The sequence below is a fragment of the Corythoichthys intestinalis genome, chromosome 7 (assembly GCF_030265065.1).
Source record: "Corythoichthys intestinalis isolate RoL2023-P3 chromosome 7, ASM3026506v1, whole genome shotgun sequence".
Classification (NCBI taxonomy): Eukaryota; Metazoa; Chordata; class Actinopteri; order Syngnathiformes; family Syngnathidae; genus Corythoichthys; species Corythoichthys intestinalis.
The window spans coordinates 3,696,298-3,714,737 of record NC_080401.1 but is presented as its reverse complement, the minus strand read 5'-3'; the positions used below and the strand labels follow the sequence as shown (position 1 = coordinate 3,714,737).

At 39.6% G+C, this 18,440-nt stretch overlaps 1 protein-coding gene across 1 annotated transcript in view; it reads right to left on the bottom strand.

Annotated features, from left to right (window-relative positions):
* ghrhrb (growth hormone releasing hormone receptor b) overlaps nt 1–18,440 on the bottom strand; it is a 111,685-nt gene that overhangs the window by 92,748 nt on the left and 497 nt on the right. The gene's annotated exons all lie outside the window — the stretch shown is intronic.

Sequence of the window (18,440 nt, the reverse complement as noted above, 5' to 3'; positions counted from 1 at the left end):
CTCCTCTCTGAATGGCATTACCTCAAACATCGTTGTGAAAAATTAATTTGGAAAAGTGTTAATATTTTCACTACTGTGGCAGTAATTATTGGCTAGCTAAGGAGTAGGAGAAAAACAAAAGCGAAACAAATGTGTTTCTGCGTTACTCAAAATGAAAATGTTTTTTTAGGCAGCACAAACATATGAAACATCTTTCACATCTGCTATAGAGATTCACACCAAGACAACAAACTGATTATGCAGATGATTAATATTGTGTGACCCCACTTCAGGTTAGGAGCGACTGTGCTTCTAGTAAAAAAAAAAAAAGTTAGTCTTAAACCCAGAGATGTGCAGCTGGATAAAAATCTTCATAAAAACGAAAATGGGAACGTTGTTTGGGCAGCATAAATATATGAAAAACGTTTTTAATATCTGCTAGTGAGATTTGTGGAAAAACAACTAACTTATTATGCAGATGCAAGTCTCCAAGCTCCCCATAAATGCAAGCAGTTTGTCATTAAAATTTGACAGAGTGGAAGTAATTCTTTCCATCACCCGTGCAACCAATACGAGAACCTTTAGTGTCATCATTGTTGACATTTCTCGCGATACATTTAGGGCTGCAACAAGTTTTTGTCAACAATGACGATATCGAAAATATTTTGTCGACGAACAGTTTTTTTCACGAAGATGACGTGACAATGACGAGCTAATAACGTGGCTTTGGTGACTAGAACAAAATGAGACAAATAGTAAATGGACAGTACTTATATAGCGAATTTATCTACATTGTTACCATGCCCAAAGCGCTTTACATTAGCACACATTTACCCGTTCATGCACACACCGACGGTGCTGCTGCCATGCAAGGTGCTGCCAACCCATTGGGAGCAAATTAGGGTTCAGTGCCTTGTCCAAGGGCACTTTGACAGTAGTAGCCAGGAATCAAACCGCTGACCCTTAGGTCAAAGAACAACTCCAGCTACCAACTGCACCACGGCCGCACACGAATATCAGGTTTTGTGTGACTAGATGACAACTAGACAAAAATGTGACACAGGGAGGTTTCCATGCACCGCACACTACAGACCTGCGAGTACCCGTTACACTCATCCCCTGAAACTTTCACTGCCAATCCGGGTAACGGCACCAATGTAACCGGTTTTGCACTGCACCATGCAATGCGATCAGATCCCCCTCGTCCAGGTCAGGACTCCAACACGCGCCGCACAACGCGTCCACACGGCAGGCGGATGCACTAACCAAAGCCAGAGCTGACTGCTTAGCCGCCAGCGCACCCACATGAAGGCATCGGGAGGGAGGTTTCCATGCACTGCACTCTACAGACCTGCCTTTACCCGTTACACTCGTCTGTCTATGTTAATTTGAAATAGCTGGAAGCCTTTATATTTGGACTAAAACTATTGAATTTTACAAACGAAAACATTTTGATTAACTGTTGACTAAAACGAGACACAATTTGTACAAGATGTCATCGACTAATACTAGAAAAAGATGAAGACATTTTGGAATGACTAAAATATGACCAAGACTTTTCATCCAAAAGACTAAGACGGAAAATAAAAGAGCTGCCAAAAATAATACTGCAACTAATGATTATTCCAATAATATATTATCTTTATTCAGGAGTCACACTGGGTGTCCATAGCACACAAACCAACAGAAAAATGACATAAGGAAACACAGGAACAAAAACTAGAAAACATTAAAAAGGCACAAACTATCTGTGCACAACAAACAGGCTTTCACGCCAATGGCGCCACATGCTTGACCTACATCTAAAACTATTTGTAGGGTCTGTTATTTTCATTAAAATACTACTTTCAGACTCATTTAAATGACACATGAACTTATACATCAGATTTCTTAATCAACTAATTGGACAATTAATTCAACGATCAATCGATTCATCGGATGAATGGCACTTTTTTGCAATTACCTTTACAGTTTAACTTGACGTTGTTTTCGGCATGTTCTAAGTAACAACAAAGACAAAATGAATGACTATTAATCAGAGTTGTCCGACAGTGACTTTTTAACTGATAACAGATATCCCGATAATGTCCAACTAAAAAAAATTTGATACCGATATCAAACCGATACCGATATATTATTGTATTGTGATGCCCCACTGCTGTGATGCTTTAATAATAATAAATGTAACACCTTCAAGGTTTTCCCAATACAATAAACAATCTGTGAAAAAACTAGAACTTCAACTAAAACATCCTATTATGTCCCATACAAATAATATAAAGTGAAAAGAGCTAATATGTGCAAAACAAAAATGAAACAAAAACAAACAAACAAAAAGGAATCATTCACAATTAAAAAATTTACAGCAGTTACCCCAAAGAGCCACTAGGAGGCTGACCAAAGCATTACAAATACAGTCAGGCAATCATAGGACATGCCAATGCATAGACAATTCCCGAGATGCATTTAGCTGTTTTTTGTTTTTTTTTTTTCACGGATTTTTTGTATTTTATTACCTTTCTAGTTTTCTTAGTGACTTTTTCTTTCTGGTAATGAAATAGATGTAATGACTTTATAATTCATTATTTTTCAATCATTTATTGTCCATCTAACTTTTGCACCACAAATGCAAATGGTCTGCTCACATAACAAATCCCAAGCATCTTAGTTTGGAGATATTGAATCGCAAGCCGTCTCGATGCCTCCCACCTCTGTTATTGCTTTATGGTGACGCTGGCTCGGTTCCACATCTGCCTCCATGAACACAAAATTCCAGTGTTAATGTATTAGTTTTGTTGATGTGTCCTTGGATGCCTCAGAGCTTTTCAGGTCCCTGATTGCGTTTTCATCCACTGCCATTAAATGAATAAAATACAAATATATTTTGGCTGTGGTGACTCTTAGCCATTTATTCATGATGTCATCCTATGTCGTGATGATGTCAGATGGGTGTAGCATTTCCAAATTGTCTTTTTTGAGGGATTTTGATGAGTCATACCACTCCAGTTCCATTGTTTTTATGGTTACAGAACGTGTAAAATGGAAGTCGCAAGCAGAAATGCGGAAGTAAAGCAGAAGTACCTTGAAAACTTGTCTAAGGCAGACCGCATTACTACTGTAATTTTCAGACTATAAGGCGCCACCACCCAAATTTGACACTAAAACAGCAATTTTTCATAAATAAGCCGCACTGGACTATTAAGATATTAACCGGTAACATTTTATTTGACAGTGGCATCATATGACTGTCATAAGACCAAATGAACCACCATAAAGCTTTGAACCAATTAGCTGCAAAGCTTCATTGCTTCGAGAAGCTTCATTTGGCCATCATTGCTCCCTTGGGTGAGACGGTCAACCACTGCTGTTGCCTGCTGTCAACAATGTTATGGTCCATCATGCCTCCTAGCATGCATTGTAGCGCTACGGATGAGAATAACAGTCAAAATTTATCTCCTATGCCCCAGGCATTGGCCAAAATTATGGAAACACCTTAAAAAATCAACATAGACGAATTTAATATGGTGTAGGTCCGCCTTTTGCGGCAATTACAGCCTCAAGTCTCTAAGATATTGATTCATACAACTTGTGAATTGTTTCAAAAGGAATTTGAAGCCATTCTCCGGTTAGAATACCCTCTAACTCTTTTAGAGACGATGGTGGTGGAAATCAACGTCTTAATTGAATCTCCATAAATGCTTAATAATGTTGAGGTCTGGGGACAAGATGCTTAACTTCATTAGAATGTTCCTAATGCCATTCTTGAACAATTATGTTTAATGATTATGATGCCAAAACGTAAGGTGTTTGCATTATTTTGTCCAACCCTTGAAATTATTTCTTCAGTTACTGTTCCAGTTGTATTATTAATTGCTAGTTATGGTTTTTGGTAACACTTTATCTGACAGTGGCGCCATAAGACTGTCATAAGAACATCATAATAATGATATGACACTGCCATGAGCATTAATGAATGCTTATGACTGATGTCATTTTGTGTCATCCTGCAAGTTATGTCACTTTTGAATGTATGTAAAAGATTCAAGCTGGACATAAATGGATTTAGTCATATAATTTTCCAGATGAAACTTAATGACATCTGTCAAAGGCATTCATTAATGCCTATGATAGTGTCATGTCATAATTATGAAGTTCTTATGGCCGTCTTATGACACCGCTGTCAAATAAAGTGGTACCTATTAACCCAAATAAATCAACAAAATAAGCCGCACTGTACTGTAAGCCGCAGGATTCTAAGTGAGGGGGAAAAGTAGCAGCTTATAGTCTAAAAATTACGGTACTTTTGTTTTATGCGGTGCACGTTATGGCGAAGCTTTGAATCTCTGTACATTGACAATAAAGGTTTTCTATTCTATTCTATTCTATTCTATTCTATTCTATTCTATTCTATTCTATTCTATTCTATTCTATTCTATTCTATTCTATTCTATTCTATTCTATTCTAATAATACTAGTTCTGCTACTTCAGGAAAATGCTGCTGTTAAACAAAAACTAATGAGAATGTCTGAAACACACCTGGAGCTAGTGAGCCTGAGTGTATGTAGTAGAAAGTAAATAATATGCTCAAATAAAACTGTATTGGCTCCCTCGTTTCAGTATTGCTACACAGACACAATATAGCCTGGGTCCTCAATTAGTGGACCGTGGTCCACGACCGGACCACGGCACACCTCTCTGCAGACCCACAGATGAACCAAAAAATGGGGGGGGGGGGGGGGGGGGGGGGAATCAACATATATCATTTGTATGAATCGCCGATCCATCACTATGCGCTGCTATTCTATCGCAAAATTCTGTTTCATTTTTAGTCAAATAGCTTCCATGTTCCCACTTCTGTTGTCATCTTTATGACAACGATGCGCTGATTGATTGGCTGTGAGAGTCTGCATGCTGCTAGCTAACGTGGACGGACTGCAGCAGTTTGAGACACGAGTTGCACCCGGCACTTTGCAATCTGTTGCAAACTGTAGAAGACCGAATCTAACAAAATGGCATGCTCAAAGTTGACCAAGAGAAGAAAAGTGGACAACAAAAATCGCCGTTTCAATGAGGAATGGAATGACAAATATGCGTCCATTTTACCAACTGCAAGTACCAACCCTATGTGCTTAATATGCTTAAAGACAGTTGCTCTGATAAAAAGTTAAAATGTGAAACGCCAATATGTTGAAGAGCACAGCTCTTTTGAAGATGTTTCCTCCTAAATGAGAATTGAGAAGGCACAAAATTAACAGGTTGAAGCAGTCATATCAAGAGTCAAGAGAGGCTATTGTTAAATCTATGACACAACAACAAATTGCATCGGAGTGCTCACTCAGAGTGTCATAGGTCTTGGCCAAACATAAGAAGCCGTTCTCTGATGGAGAAATAATAAAAGAGTGTATGACTCAAGTGATGACAGCAATGTTCAAATGAAAAGAAAATGAGGAAATGACAACAAAAATCAAACAAATCTCACTCTCAGGTTCATCAACCACAAGACGCACTAAAGTACTGGGTGATGATGTGAGTAAACAGCTTTGTGACCCCCAAATGCCATTTCTCTCATTGAGCAGTGTTTTACAGTTGAAGTTACTGTTAATAATTGTTAAGTTTGCACCTAAATGACAGAGCTTGTCATTTATGTTCTGAACAAGTGAACATGTACTGTACTACTTGCACAAATGTTCTTTTTTGTCCAGCAGTGTTTTACAGTTACAAAATGTACTGTCAATAGTTATTGTTTGCACCTTAATGACAGATCTTGTCAATTATTTAGTGTACATGTGCAAAGATTGCACTTGCATGTTTTTTTGTGTATTTTTATTTTAAGTCAAAAAATGTTTTGTTTGTTCATTTTTATTTAATGAGAATGTAAATTGTATTTTTATTTGGTCAAAAGAAAACCACCTTTCCCACCTTCGACCTGCCTTGTACTTGACCGACATTGATAAATGGACCCATGCTTGTATGAAAAAAATAATTGTGGACCTTCAAGATTTGTATTTGCTATTTATTTGCTAAATGCCAAACAGATTTCAATATTTTATTGAAATATGTTGATTTCGATTGTTAATTTTTTAATTACAATTTTATTTGCATTGTTACAATGTTTTAATGACGCTTTGCACTTGACATTACACTCTGTGGTTGCTAGTTTGGAATAAGTTGCTATCTATTTACATATTTAAATAAATATGTAATTTGAGATTTTTTTTCTTTTTTTAATGAACATTGTTCTAACAAGGCAGCCGGGCTGGCAGTAACATATGCTGCAAAAGCTGCTACTTTTTCCCCTCTCAGCACCTGCCCCCCAAATTGACTGTGCATGCCCGTGTTCCCAGTTCCCATTAGGCAGGATGGTCAACACTAGCACGGGTAGTGGGCGTTTTCACTCGTGTTGTGCTCATACAAGGAAAAAATGCATTATTCATAATGGATACTCGTGTGAGCCCTAAGATACTGTACGTATTGCAGTGTAAAACGCCGACTTCTACACTGATCCCAAAACTTATTTTATCAGTCTGACTAAACAATAGATACAGATGTTTCAAGGGGAGTAGGAGTTAAACCAGAGTATCTGGAGAAAACTCACACAGGAATGAGGAGAACTCCAACTACAACCTCGAGATACCAAGGCCTAAGGCCAAGATTGAACCTGGGAGCTCAGAATGAGGCATCATGCTCACCAGTCAGCCACTGTGCTGCCAAGCTGAAAGCAATTTAAATTGAATCACTACTCTAAGGAGATAATTATTGAGGGCACCAATTGCTTTCAGCCTTCCCAGTGCGGAATCATTAACATGACACTGAGGTCATTTAAATTATTCCTTATTGCCCATGTTTCTTTTCATGCTTCTGTTTGTTTTCATTTGGCCAGCGTGCTGGCCAAAAGTGATCTCAGCTCTTACTGTCAATTAGAGCTGCAAATAACGATTATTTTTATAATCGATTAATCAGACGATTAAATAAACGATTAATTGGATTAAGGTCACTTCTTCAATTACCTTCACAATTTAACTTTAATTAGTTTTAGGCATGTTGCAGGTAACAATGAAGACAATATGCATAAAACAGCATAAAACAGCCCCAAATCATGATACTCCCCATAGCATAAATTTGCTGCTCATCTGTTGCTTAATCTCGTCTCGTGAGACGAATTTGATCATCTCAAATTTATCTCATTCTCTGCTTATTTGTCTCTGAGTTTGTACTCCTAAGGGTACGCTTAGGAGCAAGTGATGAATCAAAATGAGCAAAGACATCATTGAGACAAAGGAGATTGATTTGAGAAAACCAGATTTGAGCCATATTTGAGAAGGAAAATTCTCTTAATTAAAAATGGAGTTATCCTTGCACAGCACCTTTCAGGCACTCAAAGCACTTTGACACTTGAGCTCAGAAAGCCTGTCGCAGCAATGAAGAAAATTGATTATATTTTGGTTAATTTAATAATTTATATATTTCTTTGATATTTTAAAAAAAAAACCTTCCAAATCGCAGACATGTTGCCTCTGAGCCAGTAGTTTTAGCGAGACATCGTCAGCCAGCGTGTTGCCTGTTTTGATTACGTCATCAAACAAGAGGACTAAGGTTCTTCACACTATTTTGCGTTAAACTTTCGGTCTTCGAACCCAAAAAACGATAATCCATTTGTAGCTGCCGATACTTTTCGGCGCCGAATTTTCGGTCACATCTCTAATTTTTACATTGAACAAGAGGATGAAAATGAACCAGATGTTATTTAATTATTTGACCAATTATAACATTTTCTCGGATTTTGACATGAGATGAATTAAGATATGATTGGACATGTCAGAGGAGACACTACTCTTTCTTACAATGAAAGAATCTTGAAAACCCAAAATGAGCAATTACAGACCCGAAAGAGATCAAATTGAGAAATATTTGTGACTGGCACAATATAATGTTGCTCCGCGAGATTAGTAAATGAGGCTCCCCCCTGTTTTTAATGCACCACACACCAAGGTTGTGGGATGGTTGGGACCTGTTGGGGGGGGGGGGGGGGTACCTCACGGTTGCCCCCTCACGACAGGCCTGCCATCCCTGCACCTTTTTTAAATGCACCACACACATCATACTCCACAGGAGAGCGCCGGCAAAGGGCGGTGGGACGAGCGGCTGGGCAGAAATTCCATGCTGCGGTCCCACTGCCCCAAGCCAAGCTCTCCTATTTTAATGCATACATTGCACTACCCTCCCCTCACAATCCCATCACGGTGCTGGGTGATGGCTGCCAGCCGGGAACCTGGCAGCCACAGTAATAGGGTGGTAGGTGGGTCCCACACTTTTTCCTTATGGCGTGGCTCCTGGGGTGTGGCCTCCCCTCTGCCTGGGCTGCCGACCGCGGGAGTGGGGTGGGGGGTCGGGGCTTCGATCTTGCATCGCCCCGTGGCAGTTCCTTGGCGTTCTCCTGCCTCCGCCTTCCCCTCTTCTCTGACTGGACATCCACCCTGCGCACCGTCGCGGGTCGCTGGCTGGGCGCCGGTGTATCAGCAGGGTGTTGCCTGCACCGGCGGGGGGCCCTGCCTTGCCTTGGTGGGCCGCTGGGGGTCCCATGGCGTGCCGTGCCGGTTGGGGGGCTGCGGCTGTGGCTCGTGGCCCGGATGGGCGGGTGGGGGTAGACGTGGGATTGGTGGTGCGTCCCCTCCTGCCATCCCTGAAGGCCGGTTGATGGGTGCGCGGGAGGCCCGGGGGACCGCCCTGGATCCCGGGAGGGGGATGATGGCTCCTTTGCTGGGCTGCGGGAGGAGGGATGGGCTGCGCTTGGCCAACCCGCCCATCCCGCCCACCCTCCCTCCCCGGGCTGGCTGGGTGGGGGCCATGGCCCTGGGTTGGCGCCCGCGCGGCTTCTCCGCCCGTCTGCGTGGCTGTTGCGCGTCCGGTGGGGCTCGCGTGCTGCTGGATGCGGTAGGGCATGCTATGGTTGGGGGTCCTGGTGCCGGGGTTGGCGATGGGGCGGCGTAGGGTTGGTCGCCAACGGGCTTACACTCATAAGAGATTCACATGATTACTGGGTTCTCGATCACAGAACTGATTTGTGTACACTCTACCTCTTTCAATCACTTAGCTTATAGACACCCCCTCCCCCATCCCCCTCTTTCGCTGGCCAATAGGCCCCCACATGGTGTAAACCGGAAATACATCTTGCTGACGATGGCACCAGCATATTAATAATTAGTCTAGATGTTCTATGTATTTCTTGTTGTTGCTTGTGTATGTGTTTCTTTTCTTTCTTCTCTTGTGTTGCTTTTCTTCTGTCCCCCCCATAATCCCTTCCTGTTCGCTGCTTTGTCATAATAAAAAGGTATTTTGAATGATCACAATGGGAGTATATCAAACTCTCAATGTGAAACATTAAAACTGTTCAGACAACCCCGGCACTTAGACTTCCATTCTCTGTGTCAAACAGCTGAACAGGACAGGTTAAAAAAAAAAAAGTAAGTGAGGCAGCTTTGAGGCAAGTTGAAGAAATAAAATACTTTGCTCATCCCTATCTTTTACTGAGACATAACTGAGATCGTGACTCCAAGTAAGGAGATAAAATTGAGACGCATTTGAGATTGACACAAGTACTCATAGTTGTCTCTTGGTGAGATCTTTAAAGGAGACAACTGTGAAACTTTATTGAAAATTCGTGCCAGTAGAACTACTCCCAAAACCTTCTCATGTAGTGCTCACTATGAGACTTACTTCTCATGAGACAAATTTGAGAAAGCTGAGAAAACCACTCTGGTCTCGATTATTGCTGATTCAATTCTCAGAGATGTAAATGAGACATGAACAAGATCTCATCTTCAATTTTGCTTTGCAATGGGTCCCTCCACCAGGCTTTACGGTGGGGATGAGGTGTTGATGTTGGTGAGCTGTTCCATTTTTCCTCCCCAAATGACGGTGTGTGTAACCCCCAAACAACCTTGGTTTCATCAGTCCACAAAATATTTTGCCAAAACTTCTGTGGAATGTTCAAGTGCCTTATTGCGAACATTAAACGAGCAGCAATGCTTTTTTTTTTTTTTTTTTTTTTTTTAAGACAGCAGTGGCTTCCTCCGTGGAGTCGTCCCATGAGCACAATTCTTGGCCACATTTTTACATATGGTTGATGTGCACAGAGATATTGGACTGTGCCACTGATTTCTGTAAGTCCTTAGCAGACACTCTAAGGTTCTTTTTTACCTCTCTGAATATTCTGCGCTGAATTCTTGGCGTCATCTTTGGTGGACGGCCACTCCTTAGGAGAGAAGCACAGTGCCAAACTCTCTCCATTTGTAAACAACTTCTCCGACTGTTGATTGATGAACATCCAGACTTTTAGAGATGGTTTTGTAACCTTTCCCAGCTTTATACAAATCAACAATCCTTGATCACAGGTCTTCAGACAGCTCGAGCCATGATGCACATCAGACAATGCTTCTAATCAACACAATTCTTACCAGGTGTGTGTTTTATATTGGCCAGGGCAGCTCATCAGAGATTGGGCACACACCTGACTTAAATCATTTGGGATATATTGGTTTCAATTGCTCTTTAAGTCTCCTTAGCCAGAAGGTTCACTAACTTATGTTTCCCCCTTCTGTCATTGTCTGCATAGTATCCTCATTAAAATATGAAAACCTATAAATGTTTAGGGGGGTTAGTTAAAACAGACACTGTTTATTTCATCCGTGTGATTTTGACAACGATCCGATCATTTTTTATGGTGATTTTTTTTTTCTGAAATGTGAGAATTTTCAATACGTTCAGATACTTTTTCATACCGCTGTAAGACACTAAGTAGCATAATCGCAAACTATCCTAGCGCTCTGTGCTAAGTGGTAACATCTCGTCAACAAAGAATACAAATAATACAATTGGCTTCATTTACTCACCTCTGACAGAGGCCTACTGGATCTAATAACACAAAAGACAAACTCTCGACACTTCGTAGTATTATTGATTCAGCAATCCAACAGCAGCAGCAGTAAATTCTCTCTCTCTTGCTCTAATCACTGGCGCGCGTGCTGCAGCCTTACATTACACACAAACAAGGATCCAAACTGGTCTGCTCATAGCTGCCAGCAAAAAATTAGTATTAGTATTGTTAATCGGTTAAAATCGATTTAATCAATTAGTTGTTGCAGCCTTACTGTCAATGCTTGAATTTTGCGAACAACAAAATACTTCTAATAAATATAAAATAGGTATGTCTCTCACTAATATTATGTTTGAAACTAACAATAATACTTCGTCAAGTGACTGATTGTATTAGTATCAGGCATTAAAAAAAAAAAAAAAAAAAAAAATCATTGCCAAGCATTTTCTACAAGTGCTGACCAATTTCTAGCATTTAGACTAGTCAAATATCGTAGAATGCCGTGTGTTATGGCCATGAAATCAAGGAGGCTACCAAATTAAAAACTGCATTTAGTGTTGAGTGATTTGTCCTTAATTTGATATCTTTATATTTTTTTCAGAATGTCGATACTTGTGGCTGTAAAATACACAGAACAACAGTTGTTCTGATGACATATTTTATGCACTCGAGTTGGAATCACCTAATTTTGAGGATCAGCCGACAGAGTGCCAATTCGATTCCTCTGCAATTTATTAGTTTATTGAATAATTTAATACAAAAAAAATGTTTCTTTTAACAATATCCTTGCCCATCTTTAGGATTTTGTTGTTTTGTTGCCATTAACAAAAATCTTAAAAACATAATCTTTTTTCATCCAATTCCGATCGTCAAAAAAATGTAGCGTAGTACAAAACATTAATTTTTTTGGTTTCTTTTGATGAATAACGGTGCGGGTGTGGGGGTCAGTGGCGCATCCCTTCATTCCTTCCCTAAAAATATTGGGATATTTGGCGGTATCAAACAAGTCTAACGAAGTACTTCTCAAATAGTGGGGCATGTCCCCCTAGAGGGCGCAGAGCGATGCCAGGGATGGCATATGTGACCTCAGGGAACATACTTTTTTATTTAACTAGAATAATGTGTGATTGCCAGTGGTGGAATGTAACAAAGTAAAAGTACTTCTTAACTCATTCACTCCGAGCCATTTTCTCCGGAGCAAGGCCTTTTGCTCCCGGCCATTTACTTTTTATTCCACTACTTTTCAAACTTTTACCTGTGTTACAAGTTACTTTTGTTTGTTTTCTTTTTTTCCTCATTGTGAATCTATAGTTCCATTTTCATGCCTCTCGTGCAATTGATAAGCACCGTGCAACTATACCGTAACTGAGCACTCAAGGCAGCAACACAAGTACATGAAAGATTTGGCAGGTGAACAAGATATTGACCAACAAAAACCACCATACTCTTGTACAGTAGGCAGAGTTATGCATCTGATAGTTGCTTGCAATCCTCCGATAAGCTAAGTTTTACATTTTGGAGTTTGTAAAGCTTTTGTATACAGTGCAGTCAATTTTATTGCTAGTTTCATTGCTGTTTTATTGCTGCTTTCATTCTGCAGTTTTGAATAAAATTGAGCAATTATTAAATTTTCTGGTTCTTTCTTTAATATTGACTCATATCTCTGTATGTGCGCATGTATGTACTATACAGTGGTACCTCTACATACGAAGTTAGTAATTCATTCCAGGACCTTGTTTATAAGTTGAAATGGTCGTATGTCGAGCAGGATTTTCCCATAAGAATATATTAAAATTCCATTAATTCATTCCACAGCCCGAAAACCTACACTAAATCCTTAATAAATACTGCTGGTATTATTACAAATGGCAATTACACATAGCAAAACAAATAAATTATTAATACAAACTGGAATAATAAAATAATAACAATAAAAATAATTCCTGTAATAATGTAACAAATTGGGTTCTAATGTGGCGGACATGTTTTGCGTGCTGTATCTAAACGCGCCGCACAGAGAGAAAAGTGCGGTTGAAATTTTACTTTCTCCTTTAATGTTTTGTTGTTGCCGTCAACTGGAGCGGACAGTGGGCGTGTTGTGTTGCACAAGTTCTGAAATAAATCGCCCGAAAGCGCCACAGTTCTCGGTTCGCAGCTTTCGGGCTGGCTCCCAACCGCGGCCAGCTGCCGAGATCTGGCCCTTACTTTCATTGCGCCTCAGAGTTTTGTCGCTGGGAGAACCAAAAGGATAAGAATCCCATTTTTCCTTTCACCCCATGCACTAACCTTCTTGGAACCTGTGTTGATTTCTCTCGCAAGAAAGTCCGCTGTGCGCCCGTCTGCGGCGCTGTCATGTCGTCGTATTTCAATTCAATTCAATTTTATTTGTATAGCCCTGAATCACAACAAGGTTGTCTCAAAGGGCTTTGCAGAGGCAATATGATACACAATCAGAAACAGCAAATGAAGCAACAAAGATGAATAAATAATGTTCATGTCCTGAGTATCCCCCATCCTTAGACCCTCCATGTCGGCAAGGAAAAACTCCAAAAATGAGCATGTCATCGGATGTAGAAACAAATGGCAAGGCAAATTTTACATCGGATGTCGAAAAGATTGTGTGTCGAAGCGATCGTATCTCGAAGTACCACTGTATATAAGATATATGTTAATTTTTTTTATCAGTAGAAAATACTTTTACTCTTGTAAAATAAATTTCACAACAAATAATATGGTACTTTAATTTGAGCTTTTTTTTTCTTCGATACTTTTACTTAAGAAATTTTTTGCACCTGTATCTGTACTTTTACTTAAGTAAAAAGAAGTGACTACTTCTTCCACCACTGGTAATTGCACATTTACTCAGTGGGTGTCAGTGGCGCTCTCATTTTATGAGTATGCGTAGTATTTTTGTACCAAACAAAGACAGCAAAGAGCCGTGGAGCTAAGACGAGAAAATGACGAAGCGTATGTAGCGTTTGGGTTTTCGCTTTGACTTTTAATACAGTGGAAGACGGGAAAGGAACAGTCTGTTTACTGTGCCTAAAAATGTTTGCAGCAGGAAGCCAAATCAGTTAAGACGTCACATAAAAACATTAGACTCCAATCACATTGATAAGCCGCTTGATTGTTTCTCGGGGAAAATGTGCCGACTAGTGCCATTCGTCCCCTTTGTCAGTGTAACATAAGTAAACCAGCGAGCACTGTTTGCATCATATAAGTTGGCAAGGAGAGAAAAGGAGCTGATCCTGCATGCAGCAAAAATAAAAACTGTCCCTGTGTCCAGACACGTTTTTGTTCTATCAAATGTTTTCTTGGTCAAATAGTTATGCATATTGTCCTCATGAAATAATGTTTCTAATCAATTTGAAGTTATTATTATTTATTAATTATATTAAAATGTATTTTTCAGAATGTACCTTGAGTGTATTTTTACAGTTAAATATGACTTTCTTTTAATTTATTCAGGCAAATTGATGCACTTTAATAAAGTTATACCTTATTATAAGTTGTTTTATATTATTTTTTTCCTTTAATATTCAAAAGGACACAATGTCAAGCAGAGGTGTACTTATAATAATTTTATAAATAATTTTATAGACAAATGATACTAGGGGTGGGGTGAAAGGTTTATGTCTTCCTTGGGTTTGTAACAAAATATAATTAAAAAGCACTGCTCTAACGCCACTTGAAGGATCACAACATAACTTGTAAGTGTTTGAAAATATCCTTGTGAGAAGGCCGAGAAGGAACAAAAAAAAACTTTTGCCAGAGAAAATGAAAGACCTCTAAAGAAAGATTTAGGGAAAGAAAGACTCCAATCAGCATTAAGGGACGGATAACACGTCCGTTTTACAATGAGGTGAATAACATACTGAGCAAAAAATCCCAGCACGTTTAGCCAGCTTGCGACATCTTCTGTTTTCATCAGCATGTGTGGGTCAGTTTTGCTCAGCGGAGGGTGTGACACGTCGAGTTACTGATCTGAGGCATGTCACTTTAGGGTCATAATGTACAGAAAAAGAAAACAGCTGTCTGAGCAGACACAGAAGACAGCAAATTTGTAAATAAAAAAAAAAAAGATTTTTACATTAGGCACTGTGGTCTCAACATAGACATTGACGCACCGTGAATTTGAGTTTTACAGGGGTGGCCTACGCCTTACATCAGACATGTCCAAAGTCCGGCCCAGGGGCCAAATGCGGCCCGTGGTCAAATTTCATAAGGCCCCCAGACTCTGTCATAAAATCAATAACGTCTGGCCCGCACACAGACTTAATAAATTGGTCAGCAGTACTGCTACCAGCATATGAAGTAGCTTACACACTAAATGCTGCTCCTCATTTACCCACTAAAAGGCAGCAGCACTCTAAGAAACATTACTCCGTGTGACCCTTTACTTCCAATTTTCTAAAATGGCGACAATCAACAAAAAAAAAAGAAAGTTGACTGCGACGGCCGACGCTTCAAGGATAGGTGGAAATTGGACTATTTCTTGCAACAATTGTGTCTGCATCATTTGCAAAGAGACAGTCGCTGTTTTTAAAGAGTTCAATGCGAGGCGATATTACCAAACAAGACACGCTGACAAGTACGAGAAGATTACAGGCAAGATACACAGTGAGAACTTGAAGCAACTTGAAGCTAGTTTAATTTCACGGCAGCTGTATTTCGCAAGAGCCAGAGAGTCCAAAGAGAACGCCGCAAAGGCTAGTTGCGAGATTGTTGAATTTATTCATTTAAAAAAGATAATAAAGCAAATGTGACACACAGAATGGCGTGCTAAAATTTGCTTAAATACCTGTATATTGTTCTACGTAAAGGACGTCAGCCAAGGTCGGCCCCCCACAGTTTTACCACACCAAATCTGGCCCCCTTTGCAAAAAGTTTGGACACCCCTGCCTTACATGGAAAAAAAAACATTCATATAACCTAACTCCTAGCTCTGGGAAAACAGGAGTAATCTTGTTTGTTGTTGTTTTTTCAAGACAACGTATGTTCGCTGCTCCAGGCTTTACTGACAGTTTAGCTCAACCCAGATCTCATTTGGCTACTCAGACTTTCCAAATGAATATTTCTAAAATGATATAAATGAAATATAAAATCTATCCATTTCAATGATGTGGCATCATCTATTTGTTTCCCTAAAATTGTAAATTAGAAAGTAACCTTCATAGATGTATTCATGAGATGACTTGTGTTGTCCATTATAAATAATGTGTTTTATTATGGTTGCAGTTAGCCCTGCAATTTAACGCTACTTTTAATCAAAAATGGATCACCGTCAAGGTCAAGGCTGATCAGATTACAGACAGAAAACCACAATAAAAATGCCTGTTTTAATGCTACTTGAAAACTATTTTATTAATTTTGAAACCTTCTCAGACAAGGTTTCATTAGAGCAGTGATGCATCTTTTCTGAATTTTTAGGGATCTTGTGTTGTCCCGTTCCCTGCAGGGTCCACATCACTTTAAGAACTATCTCCATCGCTGATTACCATTTGGACTGGGTACTTTGTCCCATTCTCTGGATTACTGTATATACTGTGCTTTTTGGCAACAGTAATTGAAGCATTGGAGTCTTAATTCTGCCATATATGTTTTTATCTAGTGATTTAATGTAGCAGTGGCGCGGGAAGTTGGGTGCTGCAGCACCCCATTGGTGTTAGGAAGGGGGGGAAAGTGTTTTGGTTGATTTTTATTTAAATTTTTTTTGTTAAAAATACATTTAATCAAAAAATAAAACACATTGAAACAATAGAGTACAGGTAGTCCCCGGGTTACGAACGAGTGCCGTTCCTAGGCTGGCTATGAAACCCGAATTTTCGCGGAAGTTGGAATTAACCCTTTAAGTGCCACAAGATAATTGCTGAACCTCAAAACAACTGTCCAAAAACATGTATTATACGTCATATTGATAAGAAATAATATACTGTGAGGTTCGTTGTGTTAAATGCCATTATATTCAAAGAGTATTCGCACTTAAAAACAAAAAACAAAAAAAACATTGGGCTTTACTCGAGAGTAAGTGGCTTTGCTGAGAGAAAAGGCCGCTGTGGAAAGAAGGAGAGTATCATGGCCGCTCAAGTCGCCAGCATCCCCTTTCTTAACGCGAGCCTGCCGTCCGAACTCATAAAAATGGATCTGGACTTGCAAGAGGAGTCTGTGCCGAGGGGAAGCAGCAGCATGAGAACAAGGAAGTGGTACCTGATGCCGGCAGGAACTGCAGGACAGCAGCGACTCTGTTGGGTGAGGAGGGGATCCTGACATTGCAAGAACTAGGTAATGTTTACGCGACTAAAAATTAAAAATAATTTAAAAAAAGGACTCGAGACAGGCGGACCAGACTCTGGCGTCTTAAAGTTGAAATCACGTAAATCGGGTACATTGTAACCAGGGGATTACCTGTGTATGACTTTGGGGATTAAATATATATATTGAAAAAGTTTTTGGGTGTGTTAACAGCATGGTCACCACCTGACACTTTGCTTGATACGGGTCACGTTGATTAAGGTACGATTGGAACGGAAAATTTAACTGTTGACAGAGGAGACGTTAACATGGCGCAAAAACGAATTTGGGATTTTTTTTCCATACAAAAACAGTTATATTTTCAGAAATTCTATTTGAGGTTGAAAATGAACATGATTATGATGGCAGCTCTATAATAGTGCCCAGCAAAGAAAAGTTAGCTGCAGATTTAGACTTTGGAAACCAGAAAGGAAATCTACCTTTGATTTCTTCAAATAGGTAAGACATGCTTGCATTGTAGCCATATTATTATTTGTTGTTGCTGTTGAGGTCCTGCCGTGCTGAAGTGTTAAAAAAAGGTGGTGTTAAATCAAGGCTTATTGGACCTTTTAATTTTTGTCATGTGTCGTTGCGCCGTCTAGCCACGGGGATTTACATTATAATACACCAGCGCTTTTATTTCCAAAACAAAAACTCCAACAAACACTGTAGGTGAAATAGAACACTGTCTTTGTAGTAGCCTAGTAGTAGTATGTCGATTATCCAGCATGAGTGTGTATGTGTACTGCCATTATGCACAGCTTACAGTGTATATGGAGAAAACTCGTGAGCATGACAAATTTGGACCAAAACGGCTTTTTTAAGATGGGAAAAACTAAAAAAGATCCTCAGCACCCCCTGCTGTGAGCGACTTCCAGCGTCCCTGTAATGTAGTCAATAGCTCAACCGTAAACGTATGCATCTTCACCAAACCAAGCAACTGAGGACCCCCGTCCCCTCAAAATAAATAGATAATAAATGAATAAAATAAAAAAGAACACTTACAATCAATGACTACTTGTCTTAAAATAAAAGGGATGTGATCATTGCAACAGAAATGATTTATAAAGTACAGTAAATGTCACCAATGAGCCAGCAGATTACTAGTTTAGTCATACAAAAGCAGCTAACTCAGAGTTAACTGCTTTTGTATGATATTATTAATTCATATCTGTTATCCAATTCTTAATGGTTATGTTTATATCTGTTATAATAAAACTTCAAGGTATATTCCTATACTGACACGAGATCTATTTGCCCACTGCTTCTCTGAAATTTAGGCAAATCCTTTTGCTG